This window comes from Mesoplodon densirostris, chromosome 11 (genome assembly GCF_025265405.1).
Source record: "Mesoplodon densirostris isolate mMesDen1 chromosome 11, mMesDen1 primary haplotype, whole genome shotgun sequence".
In the NCBI taxonomy this organism is placed as follows: Eukaryota; Metazoa; Chordata; class Mammalia; order Artiodactyla; family Ziphiidae; genus Mesoplodon; species Mesoplodon densirostris.
This window is the reverse complement of record NC_082671.1, coordinates 63,921,016-63,938,147: the sequence shown is the minus strand read 5'-3', so window position 1 is coordinate 63,938,147 and position 17,132 is coordinate 63,921,016. Positions and strand designations below refer to the sequence as shown.

At 56.8% G+C, this 17,132-nt stretch overlaps 1 long non-coding RNA gene across 9 annotated transcripts in view; it reads left to right on the top strand.

Moving 5' to 3' along the window:
- The first annotated feature begins 799 nt into the window (after positions 1–799).
- LOC132498358 (uncharacterized) overlaps positions 800–17,132 on the top strand; it is a 35,028-nt gene continuing 18,695 nt past the window's right edge. For 6 of the 9 annotated variants that reach the window (XR_009533743.1, XR_009533744.1, XR_009533749.1 and 3 more), the window contains exon 1: positions 8,877–9,204. This is a non-coding gene — a long non-coding RNA (uncharacterized LOC132498358). Of the gene's footprint in view, positions 1,434–8,876; positions 9,205–17,132 lie in introns of those variants that run through there. The other 3 variants (XR_009533746.1, XR_009533747.1, XR_009533750.1) reach the window with 3 other exon arrangements.

Genomic DNA, 17,132 nt, shown 5'->3' with positions numbered 1-17,132 from the left:
GGCGTGCCCGCGGGGGCGCGCACGCGGGGCTGCGGGCCCAGGCGCGGGGCCCGGGCGGCGAATCCGCTGCTCGCGCCGCCCGCCCCGCCCGCGCGCGCCGGCCCCGGGAGGAGGGTGCGCGGCGGAGGGGGGGGAGGCGGGGAGGGGCCGCGCCCGGTCCTCACCCGCAGCGGGCACGGCCGGGGGCCCCGGGCGGCCTTGTTGGTATTCCGGGCACAGCCGAATCCCTGACCTCCCCGCGGAACAGGGGCGCCCGGGAGCGCGTCACGGCCGCTGCCCCCGGGCGGTCTCCCCGGGCTGCGGGGCCGTAGGCGCCTTGCTTCCCCCCAACCCGTCCCCTCCTCTCCAGGTCCCCCGTACCCCCTCCCCCGCCCTGATCCGGCGGCGAAGGGGTGGGCAGGGAAACGCGCTCTCTGGGACAGGTGCCAACTCCGAGACAAAAGACATAAAATAGGCGGCAACGGGGGAAGCGCGGCCGGCGCGCTCGGGCGGGGACGGAGGCGCCGCGGGGGCCGCATCCTCGGTGCCGACCCGGGAAAGTTTGGGAAGTCGCCGCGGCGGCTTCGCAGTGGCGGGGGACACACGGGCCGGGCCGCCCTCCGCGCCGCGCTCGCCCTCTCCGCGCCGCTGCTGAATAATTCATGGCGCGGCCGCCGGCCATTAGCATGCACCGGGCGCGCGGCGCGTCTGTGCCCAGCCGCCGCCGCCGCATTCGGCGCCCCGGCCGCACTAGACGAGCGGCCGCGCGGAGGCCGGGCCCGCGTTGTCCCCGCGCTCGCCCGCCGGTCCGCCGGCCCGGCGGCTTTCACTGTGCCCCGGGCCCGCGCCGCCCGGCCGTCCGGTGACCGTCCGCACCCCGCAGCGCGCCCGACGGCCCGGCGCTGGAAGTTCGGGCCCGAGGAGCCCGGCCGCTAGCCCCGGGATGCACGTGAACTTGGAGAAAGTCGCGGGGCGCGCCGGCGCGGACCTCCGCTGCAGGGCGTGGGCGTCCCCGGCCCCGCGCGCTTTCGTTTTCGTCCGGGACAAAGGTCCCTCGCGGCGCAGGTCGCGGACGTGGAGATCGTGTCCTGCGGGCCACTCTGCGGGGAGGTCCGGTCGTTCAACACAGGGAAGCCGGAGCCAGGAGAAGTGGAGCAGCGCGGTCCGAGGCGCGGTGCGGGACCAGGGGAGTGGGGCCTGGCCGTGCGCTTCGCCCGCGCCGTCCCGGAGCTGTCCCACCCTGCCAAGAGTTGTGGGAGATGGCACCGCTTTGCTCTCTGCCCTTTCGCCGCGTGAAGGAGAGAATCACTTGGAACCCACGACTCAGACCGATGGCCGAGGGCCTGTGCAGCCGTGGGCACGGTAGCGCAGCGCCGGCTGCGTCCGGGCGCGTCCCTCCGACAAGGGCAGAGTGCCCCTGTCTCGATTGGGTTCACTCTTGATTCTCGAGGCCGGTAAGTGCATTTCTCACTTTCGCTACTTAGTGAATATTTAAATATTAATGAAGGGATTTCTAAGAAGAGCCCTTCTGTAGGGCAGGCCTTCCACAGACCAGGGGACCCGGGAAGGAGGTTGTTCTTGAACCTGAAGCCGCACCAGCTTGCAAGAACTCCATGGCCGTCATTAAAATTCTGGAACTTGGAATTTGTGAAATACAGCTTCCGATCTCAGGTGTGTGCAGGCCATTTGCCGGAGAGAATTTTGTTGAACACATAAAATACCGTTAGTAGGCATCTTACATAGAATAGAAGGAGAAGAGAACACATCTGTTTTTAGATTAGATGTGTTCGGAAAGGTTCCTTGGAAGCTACAGTCCAGCAGAGCTTCTTATTTTTTTCTGCTGGTCAGGCATTTATGGAGAGCTGGTTTAGGGCGGCCCTCGGTCAAGCACTGCCGATTGGGCCGGTGGAGTGAAAGCCCTGTGCGTGGAAGCTGCTGTTTATGGTGGCATAAAGCGAAAAACAACTCATAACTTTTCATAATAAATCCCCCTTTATAGGTGGGTCACACACGGGCCCAGCCGGCAGCCCTGGGGAATTTGTGGGGAGCAAGAAAGGGGGTGGAGGAATGCACATTGGCCGTAATTACAGGGTTTTAAGGTAACACTGAAATTAATTTCTTCAGAGTTGGGCTTCAGAGGCCAAGGCAGTCTCTGCAGGCCAGCACTATGTTCATTTTATTTTAGTTTGTTGGTTCTAGCTATTTGGGATTTTCAAATGCTTGTTTGTACTTGCGTGTACCTATCCTGTTAAAATGAAACCTGTAACTGGGGGGGATTAACCCGGTTTTTGATACGATCATATCGCAGGTGTGATTTCCCCTTTACTCTCCCCCATCTTATTGATGTGGTTTGGACAACCTTGCTGGGTGCCTTGACCACAAAATAATGGGGAGGGGGGCCTGTTTCCATAACACCCCGGAGTGTGAGCTGGCACTCGGTGGCCGTGTTTCCGGGAACGTGGACAGAGGTCTGAGTAGCCCAGGCCTGCCTCATGCCTCCCTCTCCCCGGGCTGCCTGGTTTCCAGATCCGAGGGGAGAACCCAGAGGGACAAGGAGACCACTTCAATAAGGTTTTGCCCACCTGGCACCGAGGCCGAAAGTTTGCTTCGTACTGTAGAGCTATCCTCGCCATCTTTTTTTGCTAGGCCATCCTCTTCTCCCTCGGTCCCCTGTTTTACATTTGTATTTATGACTTTATCAGAGGCAGTTAGCAGACATGAAACCCGGGGGTGGGACATTGGGGAGTGATCTCAGAAACCGGGGCGCAGCTGCAGAAGGCATGACAGTTCGGCCAGGAGCTGCTGCTTGCCGTGGCATTGGCGGTGACGGGTTAGTAATTACGGAAAGCCCAGCTTCTGTCGGGGCCTTGCCTGTAAAATGCGGGAGACGTTTTCCCAGGTCCACAGATGACCCGTAATGTAGCACACAATGGGCAGGGATGGTGTGGCGTTCTGCTCAGACTGTTGGGCATCCCCCAGGATTAAAACAGACCCCGAAACAAGGGGTATGGGTTGCTCCCTCTCCACGGGCCTACAGGCCAGACACTGGGAGCACGGCAAGGCCTGAGCATCCGAGGGCCACTCAGTGGGGGGTTGCTGTTCGTCACAGCTCCAGAGGCCCATCGCCTGCCCCATGTGTGCCCCGGGCAAAGGGAATGTGATGGGGCTGAGAGTCCACTGCCAACATCGGGGCCTGCCCCGCAGATGGAGGCCCTGCCTCGGCACCAGGCCATCCTGTCCTGCCTTTGTCCTTGTCCTTAGAGCCAGCCCAGTTCCACTGGAGACTCCCAGTGGAGACCCGGGTCCCGCCAGGGGCTTCTTACTATGTTGGGATGTCTCACCCGGATAAAAATGTATTTTTGAGGACGAGGTTCGGAAAATGAAACTGGCGCCTGTCTGGTTTTTATCACTCTGGATTTAAGGGAAAGAATGTGCTAAGCAAGGGACAGGGTCTTATGGACCGGGGCGGGCTGGTGGGAGGATGGCCCTAGTGTTCTTGTTTTTGTTTTCAACCAGGGCCGGGCCCGGCGTGGCCCCTGGCCTGCACTGGGGCCTTGCCGTGCCCTGCCTCTGGCCACTTGAGGCCCCCGATTCTGGCCTGGGCGTCTCCAGGGCGTGGGTGAAGCTGGCTGCCCAGGTCTCACACGCCACCTGAACAGGTGCAGACAGCATCTTGCTTGGCTCCGCGGAAACAGCAGGGAGCTTTGCGGCAGGGCTACTTTCGGGTCCCTGTGGTCACCATGGATGACGCCGTGCACGGGGCTCACTTGCTCCCATCCTCACCCCGGCGTGGACAAGACCTGACCGGAAGGCAGAAGGTGGGGCCCAGGGAGGGGCCAGAGGGCTTTTCCCACCCTGACGGTCACCTTGCCTGGGTGGGTGCTCCTTGGTGTCTGGGGAAACCGACATGTGCCCCAAGCGAGGAACGGTGCTCGGGACGGGAAGGAGGCCCCAGAGGCTGGGCAGGAAAACATCTTAAAAGCATCACACCTGGCTGTTGTCGGGCTGGGAGGGTGTATCTGCATGTCTGGGGAGAACAGAGAATGCCCTTGCAGAAATCCCGTGAAACGGGGTGTCCTAGCTCACGTCCAGGCAGCTCCCATCCGGCCCCCACCCCTGGCTCACCATGGGACCCTGGACAAGTGGCATCACCTTCCGGGACTGCACCCCAAGCTCTAGAGCAAGAATAAGAATCCCGACCTAGGAGGGTCATTCGGAAGGTTCAGACAACATTATTTCCACAGACCACAGTTCCTGGCACGTGGCAGGGACACCGTAAATGGCTGTTGTAATTGTTTTCGTTGTAAATAGTAATCGCCATTTTTATTGCTAGTTATTATTATATTTTTGAGTTTCTAAGAAGCAGGGAACCTAGTTTTGGTTTCATTAGAAAGGACACCTGAGAGTTTACCATCCCCACCCCCCAGGTGGTAGCGAAAGTGAACCTTGATCTTTTCAACGTAGACTGTCAGGAACTTGCAAAGCCAGGACTTCCCTTATCACAGGGACTTGGCTTAGGGACGCGCTTACGGACGAGGTGCCCCTTCCTCGGCACCTAGGAAGTTGAGACCTCCCCAGTGATGGCACCCGAGGAGCCCACCTGGGCGCTGGCCCCAGGGGGCTGACCAGGGAAAGACAGGGCAAGACATCCTGACTCAGGGGTCCAGAGTGGCCCACCCCAGCCGCCAGCCTCCTTGCGGGCAATGCAGGTAGCAGTTGGATGGGAGGGTTTCACCACTCTGACGAGCTAATTGTTCTTTGGCCCCATACAAGCGAACATTTACCAAAACGCTTGCTTTGGGAGAATTTTCTCTCTTAGCTGACCATCCAGGAAGACCCAGCAAGATTGCCCTTTCTCAAAACATCTTGTTGGAACAAGAAAGAACCCCAGATGGCACCAGCCATGCTTTCTGATGTTATGGAGCCGAGGAGGGAGAAAAAGCAACAATTGTCTCTGGGCAAAGACAATGGACCTTTTATATGAATTATTTATTTTCAGGGCTGACCAGTGTCCCGTTGGCTGGGCCAGTGGAGCACCAGTGTCTGAGCATCACAGGTCCTGAGAACTCAGTCAGGGATGAGATTTACAGAAAAGGAAAAAAAGAAAGTCCCCTGACCTGTGGTTCTTGGGAAATTTCAGTGGGAATGTCTGGCCTTTTTTTTTTTTTTTTTTTAATCGAGTGGAGTTTAAACTTTCACAAGTTTATTTTTTCTTCCTCTGTGATTTCTTCTGCAAGGCCACGGGGGCATGTTGGCAAGCATTGGAAAGGTAGCCAGGTTTTGGATCGTGGGATGGATGGAGCCTCCCTCGGGCCAGGCCTGGTCGGCCTTTGTCTGCTGGGAGGTCGCAGAATGGAAGTGAGACAAACTCACTTTGTCTGAGTTTAAGAAGAGGAAGGGTCTGTCCCCAGGGGGTGGGGGGAAAGCCACCAAGAGCAATTTTGGACAATATTTGTGATTCTCTGGTGTCCTTCACTCCTCCCTTAATCCCGTTCTCCGATGAACTTGGGATCTGGCCTGACTTGGCGAAGCCACATATGGTCTCTCGAACACCCTTCCAGCTGGACAAGCCTGGCAGCCCAGAGTTGAGCCGGATGGACATTTTCTGAAGAAATAGAAGGAACAGGATTTTACTCTGAGGCCTGCTTAGGAGCCACCTCCATCTTCCCTGCTCTGTGGCTGCCGGTGGTGCTAGAGCTGCTGACCCTGGCTTCTGCTCAAGGTCCAGCTTCAGTGCAGCCAGGAAGGCGCCCTGGGAAGCAAGGCCTGGATCCCAGGCTCACGTTAGGGACTCCGAGAGGAACTGATCAGGCTGGGGCTCGTGATGGAAACATCGGAGAATCAGTCTTCCTGGCTTTGAGAAGGCCGTGGTGGACAATTGGCTGAGACCCCCCCACCAGCTTAGGGGGTCCTCAGACTGGTAGGTGGAGGACAGAAGAGGGAGTGGCCCTGATCAGGGTGGACGAAGAGGGGCCCCTCCCTGTCAGGCTTCCCCTTTACCCCAAAGACTTTGTTGGCAAATTATAATATCTGGCTTCAAAAATGAGGTTTTGTTTTTAAAATTGCTGTGCATCTTTAAAAAAACAAAAATCCTGGAACCTCTTAGCTGTGGTCTGTTTCACCTTCTGCATTAACCCCCCCCCAAAAAAATGCTATGAAGAGAGTTCTCTTTGGGGGGTAACTGTAACAGTCTCTGAGGCCACGAGTAGTGTTGGTAAAATTGAAATGGAAAAGACTGAAATCTCCTGACATGAGGCAGAACAACCCTAAAACACAAGCTTTTATTTACTGGGTTTTTTGTTTGTTTGTTTGTTTGTTTTAATGGAGAGGGGTTTGAAAGTAAAATGCTGCAAAGTCTCACTGTGAAATTTTGGACGGGAAACTTGTTTCAGTCCGGATTCAGGAGTCTTGCCTCTAGGGATGGCTCAGAATCCGTGTGGATGGATAAATTGGGCACCTCTGCAAACGGCCGGCCAGGCCCACTGTTGGATCAGTGGCTAAGAGGTTTTCTGAGTAGATATATGACCCCAGAGGTGATGGTTATTATTGCTAAATGAGCCTGGTAGTTGTGGTGAGAAAATGTGTGCATGGGACGTACAAAGTAAAGGCCACATTTTCTTTTTCTGTTTTTGGAGTAATAGAATTTCCCCTTAAGATGAAAAAAAAGAATGTTGTCCCTGTTGCCCCGGTTTCTAAAGGCAGGGCTGGGTTTTTCTGTGAATCGCCCTTCCTTTAATTCTAGGATTTCAGATGGTTACGAAGAGCATTTAGCTGAAATATTTACCTGCTGATTTGGGACTCTTAAATCTAGATTCGTCTTTCATGTGTTTAAGAGCGATATTTACATTCAAATCAGCCTTTTATAATTACATTTTAAATTATAATGAAATGATGGAGCCGGGGCTTCAGTCTTCCATATGTTTTAACAGTAAGAGACGCTCTGGTGGGTTGCATATCACATCACCAGCTCTGGGCTCCGAGCAGGCGTGAGCAGGCACCAGACTCGCAGGTGCTGGCCTGCAGGGCCACGTGTGTCCTGAGCATGTCAGGGTCCATGCATGTCACCTGCGGAGCCCTCCCCGCCCTGCCAGGAGGAGAAGGGCTTGTGGATGGGGATTCTGGCCCCGGCACTGTGGCGTGGCTGCCAAACCTCACAGCATGCAGTGCATCCGAGAAGGGCCTGGTTTGGGCCTGGCTGCCCCTCCGCCCTAGCTGATGTCTTGTGTCCCGGACCCCACGCTGGCCCGCAGGCCTTGGGGTGGAGGCCTTTATCTCCTGGGCAGCCAGCTGGGCACAGCAGCGGCCACTTCTGCTCGTGGTGATAGTGTGAGTGTGAGTGTGTGTGTGTGTGTGTGTGTGTGTGTGTGTGTGTGTGTTGGGGAGGCCGGTGAGGGAGGGTGCCCACCTCCTCCTTTCAGGGCAGCCCCCAAATGGCCCCGCAGTTTTCAGTGGCCTTCCCCACGGATCATGGGGGACCCTCTCCTCCCGGGCCCAGGCTGTTGGCAGCCGTGCCAAGCAGTTCCTGGAATGGAATTCCCAGCGTTCCTGGTCGGGCGCGTGGCATCGGAATCCTACCTGCTTTGTCTCTGGCATCAGCTGGTGAGCTAGTCACGTGGCCGCGTGCGTGAGACCAGAGCCCGAAGATCAGAGGGCTCCTCCTGGCCTCTTCCTTCTCGCTCCCCCCCACCCCGCCCCGGCCTTGTGCTTTGGGCATGGCTGTCTCTGCACAGGCATAAAGCAGTATTAAAATAAAACGTACTCCCGGCAGCCGGGGCGCAGGGGGAGCTCCCAGCCACAGAAAGGCCCGTAAGCCAGGGAGCAACCCAGGGCCCACAAGCGAACTCCGGCCTCGGTGGCCCAGCCTAGGTCACTCCACGCGGTCCCTTCCACCCCCAGAGCTGGCCCTGCCTGCCCGGGGACCCTGCCCACACTGGCAGCCTTGTGGCTCACCCTGCACAGGGACAGCCTGGCGGTCATCGCCTCAGCTCCTGGCCACAGAAAGGGCCGATGGAGAGACCTGGGCAGGCTGGCCAAGCGGCCACGGCCCGTGCCTGCAGGAGAGGGCCACCAGGTCCGATAAATCTCCAAGTGAGAGTGCCTGTGTTAGAACCTCAAGCCCACTGACCCAGGCCAGGCACGGGTCACCTTTCCTCGCTGTGGTGGAGGATTTGCCTCGGTGAAACTGGTGGATTTGTGACCGTCTGAATGGGGTGTGGTGATGGGCCTGGAGCCCGACCCTGGGCCCCTCGCCGCGGCCTGGCTGTGTGCATTTTTCATTGTGTCGTCACAGCAGCCTGGAGTGGCTGGAGCTGAGACCCCTGTCCCGTGTACTGATGGGGAAACTGAGGCCAGGAGAGGTGACGTGGCTTGCCCGGGGTTAGGTGGCCAGTTGGACCCAAGGCTGGGTTCAAGCCAGTGGTCCGGCTCTCAAGCCTGACGGCATAACCTCCCAGGGCATCGGCTAGAGTGGGCTCGCTGCAGGGGATCCCGGGGAGCACAGCCGGGGTGCTGGCTGCCGCCTGCCCCTCGGCCGGGCCCAGCGTGGGAACAATGTGGCCTCTATCCCCGGAGCAGCCCAGCCAGGCAGGCGGCTCGCAACATGGCGCCCAGGGCCGCGCCGCCTGTCCACGGGGAGGGCTGGCGCCCGGGCCCGGCCCGGCTCCCGGCGTCCTCCTCGGGCCGGCCGCTGAGTGGCCAGACGCTCCTGCTGCCCCCTCCCTCTCCCGCTTGGCCAGCCGCCCCCCCCCCGGTGGTGGGTTTGGGGGTCCGGCCCACCCGCCTCTGCCACGTCTGCCATCCTGCCGGCACCCATGAGCATCTTTCAAAAATTCCCGGTGGGCGGGGCTGAGCCGTAGCGGCCGCCTCTGGCCCCCCCTCCCCGGGCAGCCAGTGCCAGATGAGAGCAGGAGACAAAAGTAGCATTTTCCTCGTCCTCCTGGGCTGGCAGCGGGGCCTCCCCAGCACCACTTGGCTCCTGGCAGCCCTGCCTCTGGGTGCCGGGGTGGCCGAGGCCCAGGCCGCGCCGGCCAGGACCGAGGAACCGATGGACGATGGTGGCCAGAGACCAGGCGCCTGAGGGCCTGTTGGACGGGGGCTGGCACCTGGGCACGGCCTGCTGGCCAGCGGCCCCTGCCCTCCTCTGCTTGCCGCGGTGACCAGCCGGCCGGGTGAGGGACACCGTTTTCACTTCCTTGCTTTTGAGAACCTCCTCATCCTGCACCTCGGGTAAGTCTCCTTCTTCCCTTCTCTCGTGCTGGAGATAAGCCGAGGGCTCTGCCATCTTGTGCTCGGTGCCTGTTACGTTTCCTTCCCTCTAATTGGTTATCCGAAATTCAAAATTCTATTTCAGACCGCCCTCAGCCCCCCACATCTTCAGTGAAGTGAGCCCTTCCAAAAACTGCAGGGAAAATGCAGCAGCCAAACCCATTTATTTTTAAGATCCAAAGCTATAGGCTTTAGAAATCACAATAAAAATGAATGTTTGTTATTTCACAGTAGCTGCATGTTCAATTGTAATTTGAACAAATGTTTCAGGAGGCATTAATAGGCACGGCCTACTCTCTCCTGCTCAGTTATGTCGGTTTTTTGGGGGGAGGTCTTATTATTATTATTATCATCATCATTATTATGATTTTAATTTTTGGCGATGCCAGGAGTGGCAGAGGGAAAAACACCAGAAACATCCATGCTCCTCCCAGCAAACTCCTCGGCAGGCAGGGCCAGGCTGGCACACGGGAGGGTGGATTCTGCTTTGAGAAACAGAGGCCCTTTCATTTTGTCCGGCATCTTTAATGCTGCCATGTCCACAGTTGAGCGATCCAGTTTCTTTCTCCCTTTTATTTTATTTTATTTTTTGGGAGGGGGAGAAAAAAGGAAGCTCTTTTCGGCTCTCAGCTTAGTGTGGGGAAAATCTTTTAGGTTGTTTTGGGCTTTGTATATTTTAAGCACTTATTTAAGCCTGGGAGTTGCAGCTAACATTGCCGTGCCGGTTCCTAACCACCCTGCCCACAGACGGCTTATGGGGCGCATGTGGGCACGTCCACCAGACCAACCCTCGGGGGCCCTGAGTGGTCCCAGGGCCTGCCTGTGCTCTGATCTCATCCTGGTTTCGCATTTGGAGAGCTGTGGCCCAAGACATCCTGACCATCCAGGGCCTGAACCGTGGCCAGCGGGGCAGGGAGTAGATTCCCTTGAAGACCTTCGGGTCCCTGAGCCATGGCACCGCTGCCGTCCGGGAGCTGGGCTCCGTGGCTGCCTGAGTTTCTCTGTTGGTCCCAGAACCTTTGCATTTAAAAGGTGGGCTTTGCAGGGTTCGGCTCCGAGTTCACCTCCACCCTCTGGCAGGCTGACAAAAGCACCGCAGACACGGCCCGGTTTCCCCACGTTTGAGGGTAGCAGCCAGGGTCTTGATTTATGGAAAATGGAAAATCAGGCCCCGAAAGTTCTGAATTGCAACTAAGAGGAAAATTCCCACGTGAATACGTTTTTGTTTTCCTGATTCGGAGGCATTGGGGTCCTGTTTGTGCAGGCCTGAGCAGCTGGCTGGAGCAGACACCACCAAATATTGAAACTGAGCTCAGCGCACACGAGGAGTATCTGCGGCTGCTTTTGTTCTTAGATTCGACAGCAGTCGATCCTGGAGGATTTGGGGCTGCAGATACAGGCGTATAGAGCAGAGATAATTAAAACATTTTCATGATTATGACAGCCACATTCTGCTGCTGCAAGCTGGAAGATCACTCCACCCAAATATTTAGCAAGCACCAAATAAAACACTGATGACAAAATAAAAGTAATAGAAAAAAAAACCAGAGTGTAATAAATTCTAAAGGCAAAAGAGTCAACAGTATAGAGAGGTTGGTGGTAGGGGGGAGAGGGAAGGTTCATCATTTTTAAAGCATTTATACTTTTAATAGCTGCCCACTCCTCATTTAAAAAATTATTATTATAACAAAATTATAGTTTTATTATAATTAATGTAGGTGAATAGGCCTTTAATCCTAAATCCTGAAATGATAGGCAGATTTCCTGAGCAATTAACTCATCTTATTTTTGGACAAGGTAGGGGCAAGCAGCATAAAATCAATTAATTTCCATAAATGAGCATTTTCATTCTAAATTAGTATTTTCCACCGAGATTATGTTCATCTAATGGTTTTAGTATATATGGATAACACATTTTTCAGCATACACCTTATAAAGTTGAGATAGTTATACGTGATCAATTATCATTTAGTTTTTTTAACTCTGGTAATAATACTTTACCTCCCCCAAATCAGTAAAATTCCACAGAATCTTTTTTTTTTTTTAATCAGGCAAAAATATCAGCATTCTCCATGGCACCCAGTACTTCTCAGCAGTATTTTTTTTTTTTAAGAAAGTACCACACATAGCAGTTTTCACATCATCGCTTCTATATAAATTCCACTATAGACTGAAATTATACATTCTCACAGCACAGATGGGCTGGTCTGTCATTATGACTGCCGGGTCCTTGTTGGAACACACAGCATATTTCAATTGTGGAGTCGACAATTTCGAAGAACTGAGGTCAAAATAAACAAGTTGCATTTGTGTTTAAAAGCAGTCTTATTAAATGATCTTCTGATCCTCTGAAAAATTTAGTAGCAGAAAAACCATCACCTTTATTAAAGTTTAATTTAAAATTTGGTCTTCATCTGCATCTTTTTAAGACTCCAAATGCCCTATGGCAAAGGACCTTAAATGTTCTAATTAATTACCAATTTTTATCTTTTTTGCATCATGAACGGCCTAACACTAGATTTATATTAAAAATTATGGGGTTTGGGACTTCTGATTTTAATATCCTCATCATCTCTGTAGGAAAGACATTAAACCTTTTGTTGTTCTATGTACTTTCATGAAATTATTTTGAGAAGCTTCTGAAAAATCAGATGATAAATATCTTGCATGGTCTCAAGGTACATTTAAGTCCAAACTAAAAAAAAAAAAAATTCAACAGGTAAACTACAAACACTAGCTATAAACTTAAAAAAAATTATCTCGCAAGATAACAGAATGCAGAATTTATTGGTCCGTATCAACACACGTGAGGGCAGAGCAGTTTTACAGCCACAATAATTTGCAAATGATAATAACTGTTTATTTTGTGAATTTGCTCACGTTGTGAGGTAATCGGTTCTGAGGGTTCTTTTTCCGCCCCCTCCCTGTCTTGAAACGGTCACTTCTGCGTGTCTAAATTCTGGATTCAGGCTCTGCAGCTCTCAGCCTCCGAGGCCCTTCCTGGCCAGGAGCAGCTCGCCCAAGCGTCTGCGGTGCTGAATGAGAGAAGGGTGCTTCCCTCTGCTGTGTCCTGAATGCGCCCGACACCCTTCCAATTGTGGAACTTCCAGAGTAGAAGTGCTTTGTTGCGGCTTGTTTATTTTAAGGAATGTACCTGTTGGCGGAGGTGTTGGGAAGTAATAGGAAGAGTGAAATGTTGATGAAATTTGCCAGAGCCGTTTGGGAGCTGCGCTCTGTAGTGGCTGCGCTCTCGGCTTTTTTAACCACTTCATCCTTTCTGATGTGGGTCTTTGACTCTTGTCTCTGCATCAGAAGTGTGTTTATTATCAGCCCCGTGAATGTGGCACCGGTCTGGGGCTCTCAAAGATGAGGCACAGTGAAGCATCCCAGCCTTACCGGGTCAGAGCCTCAGAGCGATGGCGTCATAGTAACGGCAGTGGTGGTGGCAGTGGTAGTCATGACAATACTCCACTGTGTGCTTCCCACCAGCCAGGCTTCTCCGTGTTTGGAAAAGAAGGGTGGGTGGAGGGGAGCATGAGCTCCAGAACTCATGGCTGGGGTTCAGGCTGAGTCATTTTTAGTTGCTGGCTTTGCTGATCAAGGGTGAGCCACTTCGCCCCTCTGTGCCTCAGTTTCCTCATCTGTAAAACGGGGACAGCAAGCGCCCCCACCTCACAGTAACACACATAAAGCGCTTGACACGACACTTAGTTCATAGACAGCACCCCATAAATCCTGTTCATCCTCGATTTATTTCTGAGTTTCAGAAATGCCCGCAAGGTGGGGGTCATCACCGCCATTCCTCCAGGGGAGGCCCTGAGCCTTAGAGGGTCAACCAGCTGATGATGGTTGGGATGGATTCGAGCCCAGGCCTGCCGCCCTCCAAAGCCTGTGTGCCTGGTGCATTAAGTGATAGTGTGGACACGCCTGTCTACGCAGCAGCCCGATGTGGATGGCGTGCCTTTGCCAGTGTGTGTGCACCTTGACGGTACTGTAACACGTGTGCATACGCACGGGTGTCCTGTGCTCCCTGGTCCCTGGGCCACCCCGAAGATGCCTGGCCGGGCGTTCCACTGCCCGCTGGATGGGCCGATCTCCCAGTCCTGGGTGGACAGGCACCCAGGTGCGTGAAGCTGGGCCGGCTGCACTCTGGGCCTCGGCCAGGCACCCTCGTTCTCCTCGGAGAGGCAGGCCATTCCGGACGCCGGCCATTTGCAGACCCGGAGGACTGGCATCGGGCCTCCAGCCCAGGAGAGGAAATGGCGGCGGGGCAGGCCCAGGACGGGATCGGGGAAGGCGGCCGAGGGCGGGAGCGGCCGGAAGGCCTGGGGTGGGCGCGTCATCGTGCCGGCACCCTCCTCTGGTGGCAGAGCCAGCCTTCCATGCAGGTCTGCATGTGTGTGCACATGTGTGTGCCTGTGTGTGCGTGCGCCTGCCTGCCAGGCTCGGGCCCCTGAGCCGCACACCCCGGAGCCTGAGCAGGCCGTTTCCCCCACCCCAGGAACACGGCGGGGACTGGGCGGGGGGTTTGATGAGACGGCATGAACCCCCAGCCCACCTTTGGGCAAACAAGGCCTCGGTAAGGATGATTCTTACTGCCAGGCCTTGATGCTTCATCTTAAAAGTGGGGCGACAGCGTCGGCCGCGGGGCGCGGTCAGACACGGCAAGTGGGAGCCTGTCTGGAGGCCGGGCGGCTGGCCTGTTTCGTCCTTCGCTGTGGCCTCGAGGGAAGAGCCCGGAGGCCTGGGCGCCCAGGTGAGCTGCCTGCCCCTCTGGGCCTCGGTTTCCCCACCCGTGAGGCAGAGGATAAGTCCTACCCACAGGTTTCTCATGGAGGAAAACGCCGTCACCTGCCATTGACGGGAGCAGGTGTGGGGGGCCCGGGAAGAGGGTCCTGCCTTGGGTTCCTATGACTCTCGGGGGACACGATGGGAGGCAGAAGCCGGGCCCCCAACCTCAGAAGGGAGCCGGGGGTGGTTCCGGGGGTCCGGGCTGCTGCAGCGTGTGCGCTGGAACCTCTGGCCCAGTTTCCTGGGCGCCGGCCCCGCCCCGGGATTCCTGCGATGGGTGTGCCCGCGCTTCCGGCCGCCGTGGGCGGAGGGGTCCTGGGGGCAGGCGGCCAGTTCCCGCCATCCCGCCCGCCAGAGCTTCCCAGTTGTGCTGCTTCCTTCAACTCGATGGACGAGGGGTCCCACCTGAGCCCGTCGCGCCGGGTCCAAGCCAGCGGCCCCCCACCGTGGCGGCCGAGGCCTCCAGCGGCTGCGTGGGGGGCTCGGGGTGTGGAGAGGGTGCCCTCCGGCCGGCGCCTTTGTCACTGCGAACACGCAGTAGTAAGTCGCCAGCACTTCCGAGGCTCTCGGCACCAGGTGGGTGGGTGGGTGTGCCTCGAGGGTCTCAGCTTCGGGCCTGGTGCTCCTGCCCGGCCCGTGACCAATGCCAGCGGCCCGTGACCAATGCCAGCGGGAGGCCCAGGGAAACAACTTCCAGGTGGTGACTCCTGGGCCCGGCAGCCAGCCTCGGCGGTGCCACGAGGGACAGGCGTGTCCTGCAGTCAGTGTCCAGCTGCCAGGGTAGGGGTGAGTGAGACCGGCTGGGGCAGGACCAGCGGGGGGACCCGAGTGGCAGAAATCCCCTGCCTTGGCCCACTGGAGAGAGGCGGGGGCCGCACTTGTCTCCCCCCATGGGAGGCCAGCCGATGTCCGATGTTGCAAACAGGACTCAGCTCCCTGGGGTTGGGGGTCACGGACCCAAACCCAGGTCGGTGACTGCAGGACCCACACTCTCCCCGCCGGCCGGGGAACAGCTGACCTTCATTGACCTACTAAGTGCCAGACCCAGGGCTGAGTACTTTTTTTTGTTTTAATTTTTTCTTTATTTTTTGGCCACACCACGCGGCATGCGGTATCTTAGTTCCCTGACCGGGTATCGAATCCGCGCCCCCTGCAGTGGAAACGCGGAGTCCAAGCCACTGGACCGCCAGGGAAGTCCTCAGGGCCGAGTACTTTAATCAACTCTTTTTAAACATCCATTTTTAAATTTAATCTGCCCAATTCCGTTTTGTTTCAACATCCAGTCAGAGCCAGCATGTGCCAGTGCTGTTCTGGTGCCGGAATAGGGCACAAACAAGACACCCGTGTGGAAGGTGGGTGTTAACAGTTCTCTCTCTGAGAAAACCAAGGCTCAGAGAGGCCAAGGAATGTTGCCAGAGTCACACAGCTAGCAGGTGACAGAGCCTGCACCCAAACCCAGGTCCGTGACTGCAGGACCCTCACTCTCCCCCCACCCCCCGGCGTGGGAACAACGTGCACAGGGTCCCTCTCACAAATGCTGACCTCGGCGCGTTCTCCCCACAAAGCCATCACCAGGAGGGCCTGCCCTTTGGCTTGGAGTTCTGCCCCAAGGGAGAGCCAGGATTTGCCCCCATCCCTCCCCTCCTGAGGAACCATAGACTGTGGTGGTTCTGGGGGCCCGCAGGACCCGTCTCTGCCTGGGTTGCTGTTTCTCTAGGATCTCGGGCCTGCCGGTTGGGCTGACGAAACCCCCTAGCTCCCAGCTGGGCAAGGCTCCAGGCCTTTGTGCTCAGAATGCTGGCCGGGCGTGGACAGCGCGCAGTGTGGCAGCAGGCGATGGGAAGGAGGGAGCCGTGGGTCATCCTTCCTCTCTGTTCCTACGGCCCAGGGTGGGAAAGTGTACGAGGTCGTAGGCCCAGGTGATGTCGGAAGCTCTACAGAGAGTTTAACACTCAGACACCAGGAGTCAAACCTTTGGGAGATGCTGTAGAAACCCAAAACAGGCAAGACCATCTTGCAGGCTTGAGCATTCTCAAAACGGTCCTTTCTGCTCTGTGCCAAATCCAGACCCTTCCGCTGTACGGGGAGCCTGCTGTGTAGACCAGGAGCCCAGGGGTTTTCTCAGGTTTTTCTCCTTGGGGCTGGTTGCAGGCACCATTCAACGTCTGAAGGACCCTGACCTCTCTCCCGTGGAGACGCACTCACTTTATCTTGGGGTCCGTGGACTGGCCGGGAGTTGGGTGTCATCGGCACCTGCTGAGGTCTGCTCCACGGCTGCGTCCCAGGGTGAGGGGGCTCCCACAGGTAAGGGTAGAACAGGGGTGTCGGGGTGCCGTGTGCAGGGCAGGATAAGCTCTTGTGAAAGCAGCTTTCTGCCGGCAAACAGGCGCCCCGTCATGTGTTAGAGACCTCGCTGTCGGTGCCCGTCTGCCCGGCCCCCTGTGTGGTACTCTGTCCCTGATCCTGCAGCTTCCTTGCCTCGCAGGGTGGGTGGCCCAGCGCCCACTTGATTCTCCAGGGCACCTCTCAGAGAGGTTAGGGAGCCAGCTCTGGGCGGCCCCGGCTTGGGGTGCGGGAGGGGACTGGCGGCACTGTCAGGGACCAGATGAGGCAGACCTCGTGGAGCGCCGGGTCGGTCCCCAGCTGGAGGGCTAGAGCCGGGAGGGCTAGGGTCTGTCCCCAGCTCCCAGGCAAGGGGGCCGTCACTCAGCAAACATGGGTGCCTTCCAGGAGGCCCAGGCCCAGGCCCAGGCTGAGATGGTACGGGTGGGGAACCGAAAGTTAGTCTGGAGCAGCCAGTGCGAGTGAACGAGGAATCCAGGAGGCTCCCTGGAGGTGGCAGACCCACGGCCCCAGGCTTGTTAGCGAATCCAGCCCCGGGCCTGCCACGTCCCAGGGCCGTGCTGCCAGGCGCCGCCCCTCCCACCGCCCCACGCCAGCCCTGCACAGGCCACATCTGCTGCTGCAGCCCTGCCAGGGCTCCGCCTCCATCCCCATGGAAACCACGGGGACTGGGGGTCCTGCTGCATTTGGCCCGCTGACTGGTTTCCATTAGAGGCAGCCTGCTTTCCTTGAGACTTGCCCCTGAAGTTCAGGGC